The sequence below is a fragment of the Varroa destructor genome, unplaced genomic scaffold, assembly GCF_002443255.2.
Source record: "Varroa destructor unplaced genomic scaffold, Vdes_3.0 BEIS01000005.1, whole genome shotgun sequence".
Classification (NCBI taxonomy): Eukaryota; Metazoa; Arthropoda; class Arachnida; order Mesostigmata; family Varroidae; genus Varroa; species Varroa destructor.
Window position 1 is genome coordinate 7213355 of NW_019211458.1, and position 22731 is coordinate 7236085.

At 44.3% G+C, this 22731-nt stretch overlaps 1 protein-coding gene across 3 annotated transcripts in view; it reads right to left on the reverse strand.

The window, feature by feature from the left end:
* The window catches only part of LOC111251475 (uncharacterized), a 74529-nt gene that overhangs the window by 24877 nt on the left and 26921 nt on the right, over positions 1–22731 (reverse strand). The window lies entirely within an intron of this gene.

Consider the following 22731-nt stretch of genomic DNA (forward strand, 5'->3'; position numbering starts at 1 on the left):
GCTCTTAAAACTCGACATATGAATGAACGAACAAATGACAACCGCTTCAGAACCGAATCCGATCGGATGGCCGACGGATAAAGGGAAACTATCGTATGAAACAAACGGCCCTCCTGTAAACCCTACAAGTATGAGGGTATGAGGCAAAGTGACATCATCTTACCCTTAAGGTAGGCTGGTGTTTCGGCTGTAAAAATAGGTACGACCTGTAGGTCACGCGGTGCGGACGATGTGTGCGCTATTTTTTTATATACCTCATTCATTGATGTCACTATATAATCGCCTTTCATCGTGAATAGCAAAAGTACCAATAGTATCCGTTGCCAGCGCCGCTAAGAATTATGGTTTTTCTTAAGTTGTACCATTCAAGGTGCGCCCCTTTTTCTGTCGCCAGAAGGTGGCATTGGTGTACCGTTGTCACAAATGCAAATGGCGCATTGAATTTGTCTTATCTAGAAGAATTAGATGGATCCGTCGACCGATAGCAACAAAGAACATTAGCACTGGCCGCTGCTGTCGCTGTGATCAATGGGGTGAGGTTTCTGTTGACACAATGGCCGGCACTGCTGATTCTAACGTAAGTTCAGCTTGAGCCCGAAGCTTTCAGTCACGCTGGCACATAATAAGCGTTTCTTCTAACTCAAATAGTAGTAGCAGTCGTTACCATAACAGTGGTAAAGGTGGCCAAAGTCATGTTGTTGTTGTTCGAAACCCTTGCCTTAAAACCTTTCGATAACAGATTGAAAACGATGAATAGAATGCGATATGATAAACAAGAGGAAGTTAAACAAAGATAAATGTTATTCCAGGTAAAGTCATTATAAAATTATTTAAATATTTAGAACCTCTTTGTCGAGCAGGTCGGTATTGCATCTGTAAGCTGGGTTGACCTTGTATCGGATGCATGCAGCTAGCCAGTTAGGTTTCATTGTCACTAAAGTATGGAGCGAATTTGTAGCTCTAACTTTCACTACATAAAATAGTAGATATTCACCGTTGTCGTCATTATTTTATTAATACCATTACCTTTCATTGAATAGGAACCAGCGAAGTAGTACAAAAGAATCGAATGGCACGCTCCATTGCAGCGTCTCAACACGCTGTCAAGTGAAATCGTTGCCCTACCACTGTCGCTAATAGAATCCCAGCACCTCGCATTGGGTCTCACTCTCAAGACAATGCGCGATCTCCGTCACGATCAGACAATCCAGATCCCGCCGTCGCTGATGCTGCTGCAGCGCGTGATGACGCTGGCAGTAGCAGCAGTAGTACCGTCATCGCCTTTAGTCTCGACTGACGCATGACCGGCCGAACGAAGAGACGCCATTTTCGTGGTTCGTTCCAAACAGCCCCGGCTATTGCTACGGCAGTACGACGACTACATGATGTAACTCTATTCATTCGTGTTGCAGCAGTCGCTACGACAACCACCATTCAACAGTATCATCGCCACCGGCGGCACGATACTATCATTCACGAAACGAGCAGCGTAAGACAAAAAAAAAAACCGGCTGACAGCGTATTCGGTCTCAGTGCTAGGGTGATCGTTCGCGCCCCAAAAGTTTGGTGGTGGGTAAAAAACATTCCGGAACTATATACATCTATGTATACGCAGTGCCACAAAGATGCCGAAGGCGATTACGTTGCGGCTGTCTAAAATGCCGTTGTAGCATTTTGCTATTACTACGGATTGGGGGTAGGGGAATGACGGCACTCAAATCATAATTGAGTAGTCGAAGCTACCGCTGCCAGGAGAGGCAACTGTTAGGTTTTGGTAGGTCAACCATGATAGCGTAGCACAAGAGATCGAAAGTCGGCCCAGACTCAGCTTCTACGCTTATGTCTAGCCGACTTCGCAAATGAAAAGGCACGATCCCGAATGACGAAAGTTACTGTCGCAGTCGTTCGTTGCTGTTTTCGGTGACGATGACGGCGTCAAGCAGAGCTGCCGCGCCCTCTTTTCCATTCAACATCGTTTATGCACAAACAGGCGATGACTCACGGATTCGTGGCCATGTGTGTGTCTATGTGCGGCCATAGATGACTCATGACAGCAACGGCGAACGGTGTTGTCGAATGGGCAGCGAGCGAGAATCGGGATGTAACGCTGGGCGCGGACTTGAGTTTCTGTTATTATCAACAAACAGGCATGTGTAGCATGCTGTGTGTTCTGTACTCAGTCGGCGTAAGTAAATACGTATGAATAGATACATAGGAGGATGCTACTTTTAATCAAGTTGACAACACGAAGTACACACCAGCATGCCCTACGAAACGTATATGTATAGTGATCAAGAGGGCATTTTCTGTGACGGTGCCCTATATTTGATTTGCATAAATATCTTTATAACGGGAAGACGATCGAACGGAAGAGTACAGCGGCGATGATGATGATGATGGTGATTGTCATCATAATGGCAGTCAGTGGTGGTGGTCTTTCTGGTGTGAATCTATTAGCGTTCGGTGGAACTTTCAGAATTTTCTGCTGCATAGCCGCTCCGTGAATAGTTCTTACAACGACGTCAATGGCTGTCGCCAGTTGCGATCATTTTACGTACGGGAAACACTTACGGTCTTCTGCTCTGAACACACGAATTAACCTTTGAGGCAAAGCAGGTGAGTATGTAGCAATGAACAAGAATAACCCACACGCCAAATATAGCACAAAAAAGAAATTAGTTACCAACGCATAGCTTGCGATTATCGCAAACGTCTATTGACATCCGCTAGGGAAAAGACTCGGCTGATAGATACCGCTGACAGCGACCACTTGTTGCATCGATTCTGTGACACTCGTATGCCTAGGTACGGGTAGGCAGACGACTACATCAAAAAGACGAAACAAGTCGTAAATTACGTCTTAAATCATTGATAAAACGTGAGCAAGGTGGATACCGTTAGTTGGCGAAAATTATTGATGCTTATCGGTTAGTAATATTTGCGATGAAACGTGGGGTAAAATTTAAAGACGCTAGGAAATAGAAGACTCAGCCAAATCGTCTGAATCGGGCTAGGTGCGTCCTATTCGTTAATTTGACTCGGTCGTACTGCCCCTTGGAGTGCCTCCAAGGCGGGCATTCAACCACACGTTATGCGTACTAAGTATCGTCAGACATCTCATGAGTCACTGAGAAACGAGATTTTTTAGCAATGACCCACGCTAGGGATTGCAATTACCACGACGGTGACGATCACAATAAGAATACACCAAAGAGAAAGACATGACGCTGCCGTTAATGTTGTGTTCGAATTACAATCGTACTACTTCAACACAGAAGACGCGTCTACATTAACGTAACACATCTTTCCCTTATGACTAACTAGATATGGCATATAATAGCGAATGTGTACAGTTGTATGCGAGACCTTTTCTTTTACGAAAAGGTGGAACTATCGCGACCTAAAGATGGTCAATCGGATGAATGGCATCGGCCTATGCGTTAGTCGAGCCGTCCATCGATGAAGCTGATACATAGCAAATGCTTTATTTCTATGCCACTCGGTTTCTACAGCTTCAACAAAGAGCTGTTTAGCGAGCTTCGATAACTGGAACTGTTGTGACACCGATATTCTGGATAGAATGAGTCCAATAGAAAAGTAAATTCTACCATCCTGGTGGGAAAAAAATTTAGGTTCTGTCTTTAAGGCCCTCCTAACCAGTAATGAGGTAACGGTCAACAATTTAGACTTGTGTGTGGTTAAATTGAAAGTCTGCGACAAACATGCCTGTTGCTTTTTTGAGTCTATTCACAGTTAGACACGGTTAATTTTAAAAAAATTCTAAGATTCTAGCGAATTTCTTTTGTCGATCCTACGTTGTTGTTCATTGTATCGCTAATCCTACAGCTGTTGTTGTTAATTTGGTTGTTTCACTGAGAACGGCTTGGTTCAATAATGACAATAACATGTACTGTAAACTACCATTATACTAATAAATCTACCAGTCACATATGGCAAGAAAGAATTGTTGATAGTGGCCGTCCACTATGAAAGAAGCTTTCGACGTCTTCTTCAAGGCCTTTTGGCCAAGCAGATAGCAGCCATCTACTAATACTCAGTAGGTGCGGGCACCTTGTACACCGGGGCGCGTGTCTCCAACAGACTGGGCCTAAGTAGTGGCTTAAGTGAATCTATTTTGTGCCTGTCTATCCTGTGAGCAACATCAATAACCATCTTCAGACTTCTGAGATAGTTTCTTTTTCCTTCTTCGTTCCGTTCTTACCAAAGGAACATTTTCGTGCTTCCGATCCTACCGTTTTCGTGGGGCGTGACCGTGCTTTAGAAGTGTATAAATAAACCAGGCAATAAGTGTGCTTGAGACGCTCATTAGCTGTTATCGCGTTCGAACGAGCCAATGGGCTTTAAGATTTGTGGCCTGCTTCGTTGTGGCTCTTCACAAACAAAATAGATTTAAAAACACTAAGTAATTGTATTGTAAAATTAATTTACAGCTTATTCTGCATTGATAAAAGATCTTGAATGCACAATCAGTTGCACTTTTTGAAGCCTGCTATCAGTCAACTGATTGCGAAAGCAATTTTTTCTACACGTGCACGATGTAGAACTTGTCACTGAGGATAGGCGTACGACCGGACGCGAGCCTGCGAAGCTTGGCTGACGGCCAGTATGACGCGATGTGATAGATTTAGGCTATTAGGATACAGCGTTTGCTCGGACTATCCCCGTTGGTCTATATCGTTGCATTTGGCAGCGCAATAGAGGAACTCACGCGGTTTTTTTACTTTAAACACAACCGTTACTGCTGCTTTCACTACAGCGGCCGACTGTAACAAGGAAGGCCCTCAAAAAGCGCTTGTACCTGGTCCACTCATTCGCGTACACAGACAACGTCGAGCCGTAAGGAAGGCCAATGAAGCCTAACCCTAACACCACCTAAATAGCTGTCACGTCTTCGCCGTGCAGGCTAGACTAGATGTATTAGGCCTAAGCTGTGATTATACTAGATCTAAAAGTGTCTCTCAGCCTGGCATGTTACACACCATTTTTAGTTCTATTCTGTTTTTTATTTTTCTCCCCGACCTCCCAATTCTTACAAGGGAGCGTTAATTCCGCCGCTAGTAACACAGACGCTCCTCTCAACGAAAGAGAAGTCAGATTTCCTGCCACAATCACTACTACTGTTAATATTGTTATTACAGCTAATACTCCCGGTACCAGCCAGTTGAATATGGTGTTTTTTGAACATCAACGCACAGCGATCAAATTGTCCAGACACCCTTGACTGCTTCTGTGGTTACTCGGGTCTCGGGTTGTTCCTGCCGATCCGACCCACCACCTCTGCTGCAGTGCGCTTCTCGGGGGTCAGTTTGCGGACCTGCTACTATGTAGAAAATGGTCGCGCTACCAGAAGATCCGGGAGCTAGATCAGCGAACTCCCGGGTTGCAGCAGGCGGCCATCTTGCGAGGTTTGAGGAATGTAGTCTTAGTTCAATTTAGCTCAGAAGTTGTCGGACTCCGGCTGCGAACGCTTCACATGAGTGCGAGTCAAGCAATTGGTGCTGCTGACCGGCTGGCCTCGACTAGCCATAAAAGTCCATTGGATGAGTAATCTAAGTCCGATGGCGTAACCATCACCGGCGAAAGCGATTAGGGCCCACACCGGATCTGTTCAACGCGATCGATTCGCTTGGTTCCGAGACTTAACTTGTTCGCCTGTCTTTTATCCCGCCAGGCTGTGCTGCTGCCACCGCTGCTGCTGCTGAAACTATGACGCCAAATCGACTTCACTTTTGATCTGAGGTGCTGGCCATCGAAAGCGAGAGAGCTGTCTGTATCCACTATGACGTTACCGACAACGTCCGAGCAACGACGAATCCTGTTCATATTTATGCACAAGTAGTGGAGACAATCTGCTACCGTTTGTCAAAAATCCAAAAGATTTGACACTGAAGCTGTGAGGTCAAGGCCGAAAGCACAGAGCACAGTAAACTATACATTTGGGTGAGTACGTACACTGGCTTTGGGCAAGAGTGCTGGTTTAGTAGTTGACGTCTTTGTCTTCACAACGAGGTTATTCCGCAGTGGATCTCAACAAACGAGAGCTTACTGATAGTCCGCTGTAGTTCGCCTGTAGCAGATCACGACTGCTTAAGCGTCGGCACTAGTCTAAAAGTAAACAATGATCTTCGCATACCAGCAACATGTACCAACGCTTCCTCTTGAATTCGGATGGTTCGACGGATAACAACTTCGGTTCATTCGTAGATCCTCAGCCGTCCTCAACAATCCGGTTCATTTCCTCGTTATTTCAACTGGGGCACCCAGCGTCTCAGTGCCCAATACCTATCCTTCCCTCCTTCAATAGCTCCTTCAGCAATATATACATGTATATAGAATGTGTGTTGCCCTGAGCACGGGAGTAACTACTGCGGTCATATCAATGGACTTTCTGTTGGTGTCGTCGTTCCGCTGCGACAACCGCTAGTACCGTAAGTTGAAATAACTCAAATGGCTGTAAGCCGAAAAGCGAGGCTTGTAAACGCCAATCTCTTTCTGTGGACATAACTCATAGAGCATAAGTGTGTCTGTGTGTGCGAGTTCACAAGCTGCTGCTGCTGCTGCTGCTTTTGGCTGTTCAATGACTACGACGGTCAGTATTCGTCGGTAACAAAATGGCTGACACTGGGGAGAAAGGGGGTTTAAGGGAGGTCGCGTGATGGTGGTCTAGATGAAGGATTTTGTTGCGGACAGAGAGCGCGGACAAGTGCAGCTTCAATCTGTTCTAGGCTTCCGTCGCTGCTATTGTAAAAAGGCGAAAAGGATCTACCTACCACTAGCACCAATGCCTATAGTAATAGTAGTAGCAACAATGGATTACCGCTAAGCCGTGAAATTGCTATCGGGGCATTCAAAACGCACACATCAAACATAGCGGCAGCAACGAGTTCAATACGTGTTAACACCTAAGATCCTAACAACCATAAGAGTAACAGATTTTTCTCTTAAACAGGTAGTAGCGCACGTTTCAACGATACGCTACTTTCTCTTTTATTGTCTTTTCTCTCTGCCGATTCTATGTGCGTGCGTGTATTTCTGACTTATACTACATTCTAGCGACACCTGCTCTATCTTAATAATATTATTTATATTGATGTATATATATATATATATGACTGCGTTGTGTTGGAAGGTTAAAATGAGGCACTGATAGGTCTCTTAGCGCGGGGGTGGCGTTATCGATGCTCCATGTTAGCGGCTTCACACGTCAATGCGATTAAGTCAGACAGACCAAGTTGGAGAGCCTCACAGTCGCTCGTCGCTTCGTTAGCGAACGATAGTTGAGGTGTTTACTACCGACGGAGACGCGTAAAGAGAGTTTCCATGTATTATTGGTCCTTGCGACTGATTTGAGGAGTACTATAAATACGCTATTACCACCACGAAGTAGCACCGAGGATACAAATGATTATTGACGTATCTTAAACTAATAAAGCCTAAACAGGTGAAATTTGACCATACAGAACATAAATTAACACAACTGATAAACACAGACTACAAGACATTGTGATATTGTGGCAGCTATTTCGTTCGAAGTATTGAACTTGTGCCCACCGCGAGGCGCCCACGTTGCGCGTAAGCCGTTAAACTGGGTCGATTCCTGTTGTTGGCCGCCTGTCGTCGATTTCAGCGCGTATCAGCGTCGAGTGACATAACTCGGAAGAAGAAAGAGAGCGTGACTCGCTTTTCCATTCTGAATATTGCACCAGCTGGGGGGTAAATCCTGGCCAACGCAGAGCGTGAACTCAAGAAAAAAAATGAAACTGAGCTTCGAATTTGTTAACCGGAACACTGAATAGAGAGACTTTACAGCTATTGAATTTGTGAAACAGCCCCAGCAAAACCCCCGTAATTGGTTCTCTCTTCGCCACATAAACCAGGTAAATCGTCTAATTTATTCGGACTGAGCACTGGGCAGAACTTCAAAAAAAAAACTTATGAAGCGGGACATAGAGAAATATATATGCATATGTATAATATCGACTAGATTTCAAAGATCAAATAGATTTAGCAGGTTCATACAACCCTACACGATGATCTCCTCAGCACCTTAACGGAGTACATTCTCGTCTATGCTCACGGTGATCAATATCATATGGAAGAAAAGTACAAACCTATAAAAGTGATGCTAAATCGACTGTTACATCATGAAAGCCCTTTCAGCCACTAGTGCTTACTCTGACGATTTAAGGAAGGGTCGCGTTAGCGTATGGAAGTTTTTACAGTACGTCGGGCCCCACGACAAGCGCTGTTGCGCTAGCAGGGGCGACAGCTTTCATCAACGCCATCTGCACTAACGTTGCTATTGTCTCAATACGATCGCAATTTATAGCGGATCGACGACACCACACGCCGGTTCCTATTGAAATGCGGACATGGGGCGGATCAGTAAACGGAACAGAGCAATTCTGGGTTTGCCCCCACTCTAGTCAAGAGCAGCGCACAGCTTACAGCGGCACATTCAAGCCAGTTCAGGACGTTGGACTCGTTGAAAAGGTCGACGCTGTCGTCAGCGTCATCCGAAGGTCGTCACCGTCTCTCGTTCGTCGCCACTGTCTAGATGCGATACAAGTGAACGGACCAAACACTCTAAACTTTATTAAGTATTTTTACTTGTAATGGGCCAAATGATCGTGGCTAAACGAAAACAAGGGAACACCTAAGCTTCCGTTTGTACTCTTGTTGTTGTTGCCGCCGCCGCTGTTCTGTTCCTGTAGGCGCACATTTTCATATGACCGTTGTATTTTCTGCGCAAATCAAAGGGAGACATGCGTCTGTTCGTTCTGAAGATGCCGCTTGTGCTGCATTATCGACCACCCCAATCGAAGTGGGAGTATTAGTCGTCACATCAGCGTGTTCATCGTCGTCTTCGTTGAGGAAGGCGCTTTTCGAACGGGAAAACGGGAAACTAGAGCTAGAAGAAAGATAAGTCGAAGCCCGCTCGTAAAATTTGCGCTTAATCTCAGCTCCTCTTGCTCGATTGCTAACGAAGGAACGACGAAAAAGGAACGACGCAAACGCCCTATACAATGAAAGCCAGCCAGGCAATAATGGAGTAGGACGAAAAAGAAGCCGTTGAAATATCAACGAGGACGTTGGCGAACGAGACAATAAGTTTGCATTAAATAACAAGCGGCTCATCGGTACCGATACACAGACCAACAACAAAATATAGGTACGTGCGTATATATAAATATATATGAACATGATGACTACAAAGAGCGCTTATTTAGTGAGCGCTCTTTGTAGTCATCATTATTTGCCCAGTGGACTAAAACAAAAATCGATAATGCGGCGCTATTACGTTGGCGGAAACAATATCATCAGTAGCAACAGCAGGCAACCTTCAGCGGCAACAATGGCCCGGCTTTATCTAATTCGTTCTAGGTGGTGAAAAGGCAGTGACTAGCATGGGTCCGTTCTGTAATGCCACCTGCCCAGAAACTGGGGAAGTCAATGAGCTCAACAGTTATCGTCAATATTGCTCATGTTATGCTACCATTTAGCTTCTTTGTAGACGGATGGTGCTCGCACGCGTTATTGTCAACAGGAGCGGATCAATGTTATTTCAGTGGGAACGGTGCAATCTTGGCTTGATGAAACCCTCAGCTGGAAGGAATCATTCGGCCTCACTTGAACTTTCTCGCCGTCTGTTCTGTAGCAGTGTATACGGTGTATCTGATAGCGGCGAGGTATGATCACATTCTTCGACGCTTGTCAGACCCATATGACCGCTAACTCTGGTTCTTTTTTTTGTTGTTGTTGTGGTGAGTCAGGCGGTGTTTTCTACAGTTCTACTAAACCTTAGTCTATCTACAGTCAATTAGCATGGGTAACCCAAATGACTTCAAGAGCGTTTAGATAATATTCATCACTCATACCTCGACGAAGTTGACAAATAAAGCTGAACCTGCATTAGATCATGTCAATGAGATATCAGTATACTTATCTATTTATAAGACAAGCATTACCAACAGTCGAAATAGCGACTATATCCACTTGACGACTGGACACAAAGCACAAGGTCCTTACCACCACAATTTGGGTGTTTATTTAAAAAGAAAGAAAATAGACAAAAAGATCACTACATCTTTGAATGGCTCTTTGTCGCACGCAACATTAAACAACAAAACGTCAGTTGATCGGGCTCGAGTCAAACGAACGGATAATCCAGACGACGATAACGACAACGGACCTCTATTTCACCACTGGCTACATGGGTCGAACCGCCTTTCTGGACCGCTGACCCTACTCTCCCCCCTCACCTTCACTCTCCCTATCCCGCTCAGACGGATCCTTTCCGAACGCGAACGATGCGGCTTGCGCGCGTATACATACGTACATCTAACAAATCAACGTAAATTCTACCAACACAAGTGACTAAATTAACCGACTGCAAGATAGCCTATTCCGTTCCATACTAGAATATATGTACACATATAGCGCACGTATAATCAAAATAATAACGTAAACAACGTTGACTATTGTTAGCGAATTGAAAATCGCATAACCGGGTCCATACATGTAATGGTCCCTCCGTAAAGGACGCTCCGTAAAGCAACGGCAGCAACAATCGACGTCATCAGATACATGAACGCAACAAGTAAAGCAGGGCTCGTAACGAAACACAGACCAAACATAAATAAACAGAGCCATAAGAGGCTCTAGCTGAATTTGTTTCTAGTGACCACGCGACGAGCTGCTGCTAGTAGTCTTCGAACGATCGAATAAGAAGAGGCTTAGATGGGACGGTCGACGGGCTGGGATAGGAGAAAAACGCACTATCGTATACATAACAGTGTATGTACGCACACGTTACGTACCAATTGTATAACGTGTATGTAGCGAAAGGTTACCCTATACGCATGTCTATGGATGTGCAGGTTACATCTCTGTCCAACTGGAAAGGTTGCAAAGGCCTGAAAGTTCATGGCAAGGTATTGACCCGACTGAGTAGACGCTGAAGGCGCACTATATCGATTCGCTTACATCGACTGATCAGATACTGATCATCTTCCAGTATTTCTTAGGTCGACAATACTCGCTGGCCGTAGTATCTCAACAGACAGGGCATCTACATAGCAACTGGCGTCTTTAGCCAGCACTTAGACAGCGGCGGCATTAGGAGCGGACTGAATCGAGGCTAAATGAGCCACGACTCTCAATCTCTATTCCAATTTTACCAATTTGTAATTATGGCAACGGCGGATCATACAACATGTGACACGCTAGAAGAATTCAACCTGTTAGTAGCAGTTGAAGTAAGTTGACGGTGGTAAGTGTGACGGAACAAGAACACCAGCCGCCGGTCAGTGGATAGACGGGGCAGAGATTGATGTGTCGTGACCGGGGCTAACACATCCCTGCGCTCTAGGGTATAGGCGTGAGAAGTTACGGGGTCGTCGCTTACGTGGTTCAAGCCTTACGACCGTAGTCGGTTCTACGGACGACTATTAGATAAAGTACTGCCTTTTACCCATTGCAGAAAAGAGGGAAGTAATCAATGCGGTCCACACACACAGATATCGTAGTTTAAGACGGTAGCCTATCCCGATAATTAGCAGGCACCAGAATTGGCTTATCTCACTGCACGTGCGTCACAGCGCACGGTCACTGTTACAACCCACGATAGCGTTTTATCGATACGAATTATATCGCATAGTAACTGTGACAGTCAATTTCGCCGCGCAGCCATTTCTGTTAAGTGAATTCTTCCGCCATTATCATTGCAGTCTTCGTCGAATGAAATAGGCCATAACGGCCCGACACATCCGAATGAATCTCAACACGGGTAGGTGCGTAAATTGCAAAAAACATACCGAAGTTCTTTGGTGAACAAGGATCGATATTTATCTAAAGGCTTCTTGGACTATTAGCGAATGGAATGCAATGAAGAGGTCGAAATGAGCCGCTAATCGATCGAATCGCAAACGGCTAAGTTTCATAGTTGCGCAGCGCTGTTATTGCGAACGACCCCCCTGTTAGGGATGATGATCCGCATAAACATTCCTTTTGATTGCTCTAGCCGATTTTAAAAAGAACCGCCAACATGCGGGTTATTGTGCGCAACATCGCTAACCAAACCTCCAACCGAGAATATAAACAAAGTTGTGATATCGATTTTCATTGAAGGTTTCGCAAAAGAGGAAGAAGTAAACAGTAGAATGTTTGTCTGCCTGCCGACGATTTGATTTAACTCAGCGAAAGCTGAATTCTACAAGCGAATCATCGGCGATTTAAGGCTAGAGTAAATGGTATGGTTGTGTTGGTCAAGTTCCAGCATACTTACATGAACGCACAAATGTTTAGATAAAGTCGGTCTTGAAGTGTTGTATCTGGAAAACAACTTGAAAGTCGCGAGCAATTTATCACACGAGCACACGATCAAAACTGGGCCGTTCCAAAACATTGAGCGAGCAAAGATTATGCCAGTTACCTGGGTTCCTAATGATTTGGTAGACGCTGAATCGTCAGTGAAGGATCGAACGTACGCTAAAGTTACATCTGTACAACCCTTTAGAGTTATAGAATGTATATATGTTTGCTGGCTATTATGATAAAAAATTGTTCCAGTCCGCATTGTAATGACGCAATAATAATAATAATAACATGTTTGCCCACTAAACCTGGGGCCCGCGAGAAGGTCGAGGCTCTAGCCACTCGAACTATGTCTAACAATAGTATAACTCGTAAAATCCAAAACTGCTTAGCTCAAATATTTAAAAAAGAAATTACTACAAGGTAAGATCTGTCTCTATGGGTGCATTTAATTCTAACTGCGGTGATAAACATTTCTGAAAGAATAACGAACGAGTACCATAAAATTGGTACCACTACAAAGCATTTCTGTCCAGCAAAAATAAACATCATCATTCAGTTAATCAGTCGAAGTATTTCGAATTTAATCCGCGTACTCCCACGGTAGCGACACACATGAATCTATTTATGATCACCGACGGATGTGTGTGCGTGCGTGCGTGCGCGCGCAGCGTAACCCTCATGCGTCTCAGATAATAGTAAATTACCCTAATGAATTGACGCGATCACGACTTAAATCGCTTGAGCTCGACACTTTACTTTGGTTCCGTAATTCACACTCGTCGCCAACGCACAGGAATGACATAGATACTGACTGATTTCAGCTGGAAAGGCGAAAAAAAAAACCAAGCACAGCACATGTAGAATGCGGCCTCTCGAACAACCACGCGACGGTTACCGTGTTACGTATATTTTCTGTACATGACAAACGATGCAATGTAACTTGAGTTGTTGCAAATATCTATGCTCTGCTACACTATCGGCTACCTAGCATCGAATGTACGAAATCTAAGTGGCCGTTGATAATCGAGCACAGTAGCTAACATTGTGAACATTAGGTGACAGTTTCGATAGGGGAAACCGGTTAGGCGCTGTCTTAAGCTCAGAAAGCGCCATTGGCGAACTTCGCATCTGCTCACGAACGAAAACGAGTATAAGAAAAATAATCTCTTCTAAAAAAACACGTTACACAAAAAACAAAGCGGCATTGCTCTAAGTATAGTAAAGGCAACTCTACCGTATCGTGCCATGTGTACGTATGATGCTTCACAAATAATTCGATAAACAACAGAATGACGATATAGTCTAGAGGTCTAATCGACGTTGGGATCTTTTGCTACGGTGTACGGCGGTGCGTGTGACTGCTACACAGACGTAGAGAGGGCGAACAGAGACAAAATAAGCGAAGCTAGCGGCGTCATGGATCCAAGATAGTAGCATCGTTCGGAGACAACTAGTAGCTACAAGGAGCAGCACTCTGAGGCTGAAATGGGACGCACAAGCACACCACGATGGCATCAATAGTGTATCCGCCATCTGTCTGTGACAGACGCGTAACAGTAATGCACTGCAATGAGTTGGGATTTCAGCAGCGCGCGAAAATCTTCTTCAATGCTATTACTCGACTAATTGGGTAGCTACCAACGATGTACAATAAGAGGTTGTCGGCGCTCTTGTAAAGAGGTGAGGAAACTGGGGCCGGCTATCAGAGCCCCAAAAACGAGATTGTCAAATATGATACGTTTTCGTTAAGTATCCGCGTCGCATCCACTGATCCCCGAATTTTTGCATATTAGATAAAGAACAAAAACATTATATTATGCTGACTGTGTATTTTTCCCCTTCTGAGTTGAGGCTGTACCCTTGCTTGTACCTTATTATACAATTAATTAATACACTAATAATACTACAGACTGATACGAGAAGTAGTGCGCGGTCCCGCACAACGTCTACGTCTGAAGGGACGAAGTTACCTGAGTTGGCATATTGGCGATATGGTATATAGGGGGATAAGAAAGCTGTTTGTCATTTCTAGCATTTGTAGTAGAAGTTGCGCTGGTCAAAAAGCTGTCCAAAGTGCGCAAAGCAAGTTCCTAAGTGCTTACACCAGAACTTATGTATGCATGACGAGCATACATAAGTCGACGAGGTCGACTGGCTGCTTACATCGGGATTCGCGCCTCTATAGGCGACGTATAGGTGTCTCTCGTCTTTCATTGCTTCTTGGACGGCATTGGTCGCTAGCGAGGTCAACCGTCGGTATCTCTCAGTGCATCTAGTTGCATATTTTGCTTCTCACTGCCCATTAGCCACTGCTGCTACTGCTGGATACATACTCCACAGACTTCACACGGCGAACGACAGGACAGAAAATGTATTGAATTACCATATTCAATAGCAAGCGCCGCTGCCAACAAATGGTCAGTCTGTATGTCAATTGTTACATCTATAATTATGCAATAACATGCCAGCAGGAGGGAGAGAAAACCCCTTTCAGTCTCTCCCTCTGTATTCTGCCACTTCAGGAAGATGAGCTCGACCATCCTTAACCTGGTGTACATCTATAACGCAGCCGGTCCTTCGCAAGTCTAATGAAAACCTAGGTAGTAAAACGTCTGAGCGGCTAATGGTTTTTGTTAGCAAGGTACGGCAAAAATACGGACGGCAGTGTGCTGCCCAACGGGAGTGCGGAGAAAGGGACAACAGGTCACGTAACAGAGCGGGTTCTCTGAGATTCGTCTGGTCTAGCCAATCGAATAGGAAATGCTTTATCAGGACAGGCAAACAATGATCATGTTTGTATTGCTCCAGGTTTCACTGGGTATTCAGCTTAATAATCAGACTATACACAAGACCTAACTTCACATACGTGTTGACATATTTGCAGAGGCGGTAGTTCATAGTTGTTTCGTTAGCTATTAGGGATCTAGTCGTTGCTAAATGCCAGTAAAAGCCAACAGAGACCCTAGCATGAATGAAACACTATCGGAAAAACAAGAGAAATGGATCAAACGAGTGACCAGCGATTTGCAACAACAGCACTCCACTTTGTGCCGTTTAACTGAACTTAAGGCCAGCTTCAATGCCTATCGATATCTAATACATTGCTAAAAGGCTTTCTCGCACGATCGTTAGGGTGTCCGTTGTAGACAATAACGCATAGGTGAACCAAGCTGGTTGACTGAGTCCGTGTTGACATCTTCCGACATGCCCCCTTCAGATTCAAAGATTCTGTTCAGCTCTCTTTGATTGGTTAAAACTAATTTACTGGTGAACACTTTTGGTAGCACACAGAAACCCAACTGGTGAAAGATCTGATGTACCTACTTGAGTTTGACGTCAGCATAGACATACACGTAGTTTCTATGAACCAGTTGAGCGTCTGCACGTGCTGTAAATGATATTATACTTCCTGGCGCGATAGGAAAGTATCGAGCTTCTCGAAGGGCCCTACTATTGTTTCTGCGACAGTTGTCGCTGCTATAATGTGTTCCCAATCAAGCTTGTGTGATCGTGACGAGGTGAAGTCTTGTTAGCCAGCCCGGGGCCTTTCGGCCGGGCAGGTTCCAGCAACGCTATTAGCTCTTATCAGTCGAGGGAGCCCACCAATCCTCGCTGCCTGGCATATATGCGACATTAGCCATATATGAACGCGTTGGCTGATCTTAAAATGAAACATGCGGACAAAAAGAACGGCCAAATACCCACAGGAAATCTCGTTAACTCATACTCGTCGAGACCAATGGCGACATTTAGCGATAACAACGACGATAGTGGCGTCGAAAGCGCAATAATGGACGTATCAAAATGTCATTAGAAAAACCAAAAGGTAATGAACACGTTATACTTGTTAAGGCTGCTTATGCTGCTTATTGGTAGCAAGATACTCTAAAATGATCTAAGAGTGTAATTAATTAGTTTCGTCTAATTTCTTCTATGGCGCATTATTTCAAACGAAATGCAGAACGCCGAACTGGCCAGTACGACGCTCGTTTGCTCTTAGTATTGTCAAACTATGATACTGCAGGCATCGATGCGATTATGCCCCTATTCTCCCGTCTCGCCCATGTATTACACAGTGTCGGAGGTGGTCATGAATGAGGTTGATCATGGGAAGTTAGTCAACCAGTCAATCAAATCTGCGCTCTACTCATGCAATGCACGTAGCCTTACGGCGTACGGTGAGAGATGTCAGTGCACACACAAAGTTCTTGCGATTCAGTCGGTTACGAAAAAGAAAAGATCGATTTAGCTCATAGACTATGCAATCAGTAAAAACAGGTATTTCTCGGGGCTCGACATAACCACGAAAACGACGGAGCGGATGAGATGAGCTACGCTGTAGTCGACCATAGGCGAACAGTTCTCTCAGCTATGACCAGCGCTGCTCAACAACTGACAACATCGAGGAATGATGGTCACAAGCAACGGGACGCGAAGGCATACAAAGTAAATGGATGTGTTTGCACTGCTACAATCCTATTTTGTCTCTAGAAATGTCTTCTGGACGGATCACAAGCATGTCGTACAATCGGACACAGTACAGAAGCTAAACTGGGGAAAAATAATGCCCGTCGGTGACAGTTCAGCTAACAAATCTTAATGTCTTGTTTGTTCCGAGGCTAATTCCGCTGTTTTTTTACAGACGGAGTCATTAACTGTCTGTAACCCTTCCTCCCTCCGACACTCCTGTGTGACAGACGGATTTCTCGGATTAAAAAAAACCAGTTCTCCATCTATAACGGTAGCGGTTAATTTTGCGTTCTCAGAGTAGCTATGCGATAATAACCATTCAGCTCATCAATAAAAGCGCTTGGCCAAAACCAGGCAGGCGTAACACTCTCGCCATGAAACTAACTTTCGTATGCACATATATGAGGAAATTATTAAAGATTTTTCAATCGGTGTAGTTCCGACTGGAGTGAAGTAATTTTGGAACAAGGCATCACAGGGATCGTAGGAGCATTGTATACATGGGAGGACCTTCTAGCCTGTGATTGATACTCCAGTGGAGATAATCAATGTACGTGGAAATGTATGAAAAATGCGCAAAATATTAATTTTACCCAAGTATGCCTTGAAACTGGAGATGTTTATAGAGCGGATTGTAACCTTAGGTTGTGGTGTATTCTACCCATTATCGAATGATGAGCCGTGACTCGCCTGTGGGATTTTTCCGTCTGCGTTGATGCGCAGCTCGTTCACGTAATTTCACTTCGCTATCGGTGATGGATTGTATGGCGGCGGCATCGGACGTCGATGACGTCAGACGGACACTGCAATCGACTTATTCCACTCCTGTTACTGAGGGAAATACAAGAGTATGAATATAGGAAGAAATACGCTCGTAGAAAAAAAAACGCACTGATTCGTTTCTGCTCTTAGGGGGTTCCCCCAGAGCAATGTTCGGGCATGGAAATGACTTCAACTAAGTTGTGGCTTAATCTCATTCGTCAACGCATGTGTCTATAGCATACCTTTGCTTACGATGTACTTTCTGTGTGTCGATCAGACGACGGTGTACAATTTTCTATCACGACATCGATATTAGGTAATAGAATGTGTAATTAAACGCGAATAATAATACAAACGTGTAAACTGTTCATGAAATACAGATACCTGTGAAGTGTTTCAGCAGTCTATAGCCTGTTGCGTGCTCACAGATACCTTCAAGAAGCGAGGTCAATATTGTGAAACAACTGATAGGATCCTACTGAATCAGGGATTCGTTGAAGCGTAACAGCACTCATTGGCCCGTAGGTATTATGTACCGAATAATCGAAAATTCAAAAGCTTAAACGGAACTCTGTATTATACAACTCAGTACGGAAGAGACTGACTGGAAGAGCATGCTGTAACATTAAATTAGAAAAGTGAGGTAAAGCATTGCAACTTTTGAATTGAAATGACAGTCTGTAAACTGTCATTTATTACATTATTATATATTAAATTACTATAATATATGTATATATATATATATATATTTGAATATATAGACGATGTTTTCCACTACACGTCTAATGGGTAAAATAGGAACACAAATGACGTACATGTAATTTTCATTAGTCTCATATAAAATTTATAATGAAGCACGTTATCGTTATAGACGTTCAGTGGAAAATGAAAGATCCTATCTTTTTTCTCATATCGTTTTTCCTGCATATTTCATCTATTTTTCAAAGTGCACACCCGACGGATCTGCGCCAGGTCCAGCAATGACAATCCTAATCATAGCGGTGATCAAAATATGCAGGTTTTGCCTGTGCGCCGGCTCGCGAAGTGATCCATGACATGCGATCGATGACGAATGAAGATCCTAAACGTTTCGTCCGGCAGCCAGCCACTACGCCGCTTTGAGAAACACGCTCAAACGGTGTTTCTCAAAGTACCGTAAATGAGACACAGTGCATGCGATCATTTTTATCTTGCTTTTTATAATCTCTATGCCGTCAAAAATGTGACTCAAAGTGACGAAGACGATCAGCACTCTGAAGTGAAAGGGGTTCATAGAGAAAACGTTTATGATCGTCAGTGCTATAGATGAATGGCTGTTACGGCATCGCCGTAACAGCTACCATCCGACGTTTCTATCGCTTTTTCTCGCTATCCGCAGCTATCGTTCAGGTATTTGTTGACCACAGGCGTTGTCCCCGGCTCGATGCTATCAGCGCTGCAGCCGCTGGTTCTGACGTGGAACGTCGGTGAAGTCAAATGACTACGGAAGATCAGGGCTGGCCTCGCCGGAGCAAACAGTCAGCCAGCCACTCAGTCAGTCGGATCGTCAGATACATTCTTAGTTTGTAGTTAGTTGGTACGGCAACAGAGGCCACTTCGACTGAAGGCAGGGCAAACGCCGGCATTGCCAACGGCAAAGAGCAGGTGGACGATGGCTATGATGGCGATGCTACTGCTGATGCTGATACTGATTGAGAAGAGAACGTGATATGAAACGTATAAACATATTGGCAGCAGCAGGGGCATGGCGGTGGCGCCGGCACCCGAACTCGCACCCTGCTGCATTACTATCACTATCGGTACTACACAATTACAACTATGCAAACAGCCAGCATCATAGCCTGTTACTCCTTCAGTGTTTGTTTAGCTTCTGATATTATTTTTAGACGCTGTTTGTTAGTCATGCGACCCGGACAGAGTCATCGCCATTGGCACGCTCCGTAATAGCACAGTCTCGATGCGGATAGGACCGTAATCGTAAGGGCGAAAATGCGCCACGAGCAGGGAAACAAATAAAAAGGGTTTAGTTCTTTGATAGGTCTAATAACTTAACTACATCATCGTTACCGGCAACGAAAACTCGTACGTCTATAGGTCAATAGAGCTTGAACCTACTTCAATTGACGTTTATCCTATTCAAAGCATGTGTTGAACTTATTCGATAGTTAAAAGATATATTCGTAATAATCGCATTGATACACATATCTAGATCAGAACTGACAATGATAAACTGAAAAATTACATAACGAAAATTATTTTTAGGTACTTCTTTCAGGCTCTGTGTCCTTTGTAATGGTCAATCCAAACAGCAACAACGGGTCTGTATGAGCCACTACGGGATTGTATCGCGCATGCATGAAAAGCATCGGTCCTTCCTGATTTTTTTTTTTATTGTTTTAATGCGAAGATTTAAAATTCTAAAAACACCTCTCCCTTCAGCTAACTTATCTGTCCTTCATCGCGCTGATATTGCCGTTTTGGCACTCACAGAGAGAGGGGCGAAAAAAGCAAAGATGAGGACCAAAAACTTATTGCGAGGGAATGGGCGCGCGATGCTGCAAAATATACGAAAAGAAGTAAAAAATCAGTCTGTACTCTGACGGCTTCGTTTGTCCGAGCGTACCAAAGTCGCTCGAACACGCTCGCCCGACAGGGAAGACGATTCCGCTTTGTCTTGATAAGATCATAATAATAATGAGAATGTGCAGATAGTCGTTTTAACAACAGCGAAATGTGGCTTTCTTCTTGGACAGCTCTGAAGTCCCTCGACAAGTCGCCCACTGGAACGGGGCTGCTAGTACCCGGCCAGCTATATAGGAGGGGGATAATTAAACAATGACAGATTTATTGTCGCTTCGCCGTCATTTGATGGTTTCTGGCAGTCGTCCTCTGTGTGTTTTTATTATTATTTTAATATTTTTTCCGTCTCATGCTACGGTGCGCCGCCACATGTGACCGATGCCCCTTGGCTGGTGTTAAAGTTGGGCATCCTACTGGCAGTGCTGGTTACACTACTGCTGAGGGGTTGCACATGCATCGAATTTTGGTTGACATATAGATATGGTAATGAGACTATCATACTATCGTTATACACAGCTGATAACGTAAGAAAATTACATTGCGGTTTTAAGCACCGAGTAGTATCTGTTGTTATTGTTATTATAATCCGAGTCCGATGTGCAGAGGACATAGACATATAAGCACGCAAGCAAGGACTTACACTCACAAAAAAAGTGCCTTTAAAGCACACAGGAAGGCAGGCAGGCAGGCAGGCAAGCAGGCAGGCAGGCAGGCCTGTGGAAAGACGGATAGAAATTCAGTCAGCGTAAAGGGAAGACTATCCTAAAAACGCGAACAAAACAAAGCCACCACTGGGCGGATTACCTGTTGCTATTCATTTCGATAGCTGGCACGATGCTAACTGTTGAAGAGAGATCGTTTCAAATCGACTGCAGTTGAGCTTTTAATTGATACGCGTATTATAGAAGATCAGAAATACATTAATGATGTGCAAACAATGTAATTTATATATTCAAAATTTATCGATGACAGTACGTCTTCTAGAGGGTTTGCTGTACGTGGCCATAACAAAGGAATTGGCTCTACGAACAAATGACGATAACACCTTCGTATTGTAAGTGCGCTGATTTTCGGTATACATATGTTAGACCTGTGCAACTTTCATTTGAAGTGTCACATGTTCCAGATGGCGGTCATCGGACCAGTTTCTTGTCGCCTGTCTGGGTGGGATGGGTCAAAAACTCCCTTCAGCAACGGATATGGCATTGAACAACCATACCTTGTCTAGTCGACATAATAGTAAGACAACAAAGATGCTGATGCAGTATAATTAACTAAAATGGAAAAAAGTTGACACCGGTCTCGAAGATTAGTTGGCGCATCACACGAACGTCCCAAAGCGGGAACTAGCAAACATGTTGATATATCACAGGATGATCTTCGTTTAACGGCAATATAGCACTTGTGAGAATTGAGAACCGACTCTATCGGAGTGGTGCAACATGCTATTATTTGTGTGTGTGTGTGTGTGTTTTTGATAAAAGAATAGGGTCGTGATGTGCCTATGAATCATACTCACACCGTCCACTTCTGGGTTAGGCGAACTGTAGCTCTCAAGTTGGGCATGCTCTCTCGTTTTCAAACCAGCTAAAATAGACGTATTAGCGAACCGGTAACAATAAGGTTATGGCTTTATCCGGATTTACAAATTGGCTGGAGGAAACATGACCGGACAGACACGACTGCAGCGGAAGTCTAGACAGGAAGGAACAAAGCATAAAATAAAGAAAATAGGTGAACATACGCTATTAACTGGGCTGTTCTAATAAATAAGGCTGCACTTCGCGTTACTGCTACAACGCCTACCTCTCTAGACTCTCACACTCCGTCTCACCTAGAAATCCGGACACCGACACATGTTTGGCCACATGTGAAAATGTATGCAACGACAGAATGTGTATTGCAAGTATTACCCTGATACGTAGTTCTATCGAAACTTTCCCGGACTGACTAGCAGTACGCTTTGATAAAGTTTTTTAGTGAAGAGTTGAGATAGATGCAACTGTGGAAATTTCGGGCGCCCTGTATAACCACTACAACGATTTTGTGCTTTCGTTGTATGCGTGAACGGGGATAGAAGGAAATACAATAGTCCGTAGTTTTCTTTTTAGCAAAACTTATTTACGGGACGGAATGGGGCTGCAGCGCGATCATGCGAAGCTGCACCGGGTGTACGACATACAGTGGTTTCAGACAACCGCTTCTCAATGGTTTACGCCTAAATACAGGCAAGAGTATAAATACAAAGTGCCATTTCCCTACACGCTCAACCATTCCGAAGCGAACTGTGTATTCTTGATCTTGGAAGTTTGACAAATTCAGCGTCATCTGGGCGTCGTGGACCACGTGCGAAGTTTAGTCATTATCACAACGGCCATCGTAAGTGTCATCACCAACAGCAGCAGCAACAACAACTGTTGCAGAAACAATAGTAGGGCCCTTCGAGGAGCTCGATACTTTCCTATCGCGCCAGGAAGTATAATATCATTTACGCGCACGTGCAGACGCTCAACTGGTTCATAGAAGCTACGTGTATGTCTATGCTGACGTCAAACTCAAGTAGGTACATCAGATCTTTCA